The sequence below is a fragment of the Chinchilla lanigera genome, unplaced genomic scaffold (assembly GCF_000276665.1).
Source record: "Chinchilla lanigera isolate Chin_1 unplaced genomic scaffold, ChiLan1.0 scaffold00001, whole genome shotgun sequence".
Lineage (NCBI taxonomy): Eukaryota > Metazoa > Chordata > Mammalia > Rodentia > Chinchillidae > Chinchilla > Chinchilla lanigera.
In genome coordinates, this window is record NW_004955402.1 from 2,102,401 (window position 1) to 2,104,089 (window position 1,689).

The following is a 1,689-nucleotide window of genomic DNA, read 5'->3' on the forward strand; positions in this document are numbered from 1 at the left end:
AGTGGAATGGAGTGGAGGGCGGTGGAGTGGAGTGCAGTGGCGGGCAGTGGAGTGGAGTGCAGTGGAGGGCAGTGGCGGGCAGTGGCGGGCAGTGGAGGGCAGTGGAGCAGACCAGCTGGGTAGCCAGGGTGCACACAGCAGGAGGAAGTCATCTCAGGGCACTGGAGGAGGGGAGCAGAGGGGAGTGGTAAGGCAGGCAGGGCCCAAGCTATGCCCCTTTCCGGCCTGCATGGGAGAGGGGAGACTGGACTGGGGTGTCTCTCTGGTCTCCAGGACACAGCTACCGTGCCGCTACCTCTCCATGCCCCGCATTTCCAGACCGGTAGCTGGGGCAAGCAGTGGGGGGCGAGGTTCCTCAGGTCTCAGCCACACTAGAAGGGGAAGCTCAGGACCTTCCTTCCTGTCTCTTCAGTCTTGTGCAACTTGGGGTCCCTAGAACAGGGCAGGCACTCGGGAAGGAAGGGTTGAGTGCCGCCCACTTTCCATGGAACTTGCCCACGGTCACATCATCCGGCTGGCTCCCCAAGGTCCTGGGCATGGGTGCGGCTTCTGCCCCAGCGGCCGTCCTGGGTGGGCAGGTGGAGTCCTCAGGAAACACAAGCTCTCTGCGCTGCAGAGGCCTCTCTGCCCCGTCTCCACTCATCACCCTGCTGCCACGCCCAGGGGTGGGAGGAGGCCCAGGCCTTTCTCCTCACCTTCCGCACCACCTGCTGAGAAGGGCTCTGTGCCCCTCTAGGAGCCCAGCTCACCACACAGCAGGCAGCTTTCCTCCCTGACGCATTTAGTTTGTTCTTCTAAGGCTCACACTGACCTCTTCTCGCACAGGGGCAGGGCTGGAGAGGAGCGAGACCACGGGAGTTCCCGGCGCCTAGCACAGGGCGCTTCACTCCACACATCAGCCCGGTGACGCCCAGCTCCTTCTGGTCTCCACAGGGGCTTTGGCTGCCCTGCGCTCTCAAGCTGTGCGCACACGTCCCTGCACAGACAGTGCGGCATGGGCAGAGAGCAGAAGAGCCCCCGGCGGCACGGCAGGCCTACCATGCAGCGGAAGGGCAGCCACAGCTGCCTCCCAGCCTCCCCAGGCCGCCGGTGAGACCCAGCAGGCCGGTGCCCCTAAGCCGCCTCCTCCCTGCCCAGCCGTGGTCCCGCAGGCCACACAGCCTCTCGGTCCCACACCTGGGGCCCACGGCTGTGTGAGTAGAGTACCCTGGCTTCCTGACCTCAGCTCACTCCAGGACACCCCTTCATGGATGCCCCAGAGAATCTAGGCTCCCAGAAGAGTTGGCAAGGAGTGAATAAAAGCATGAGATGCAAATCATGTTGGTCAAGCACAACCCTGCCCTCCAGAGCTTCAGAAAGGCTGTAGGAGGTCCCTGAGCTGCTTTCCCGGATGGCAGTGCGGGTTTCTTTGGGACAGACCTCCACGAGAAGCGAGGGGAGTGTAGAGCTGTCCACACGCCCTGCTCCCTGACATCGAGGGCACCGCCACACCCGAGGCCACAGCGCTCTGCCCACCCTTGGCCAGGCAGACGGCTGCTCCTCATCCTCCCCTGGCTGCCAGCACAAGGGTGCTGGCAGTGAAGTGATGGGTGGGGGGTCCTCAGGCAAAGCCTTTCCCTGCGGGGGCTGCCTTTGATCTCAGGGTCCCCTCTCCTGCATCAGGCATGTGACTTAGTCAGGGACAGTCCT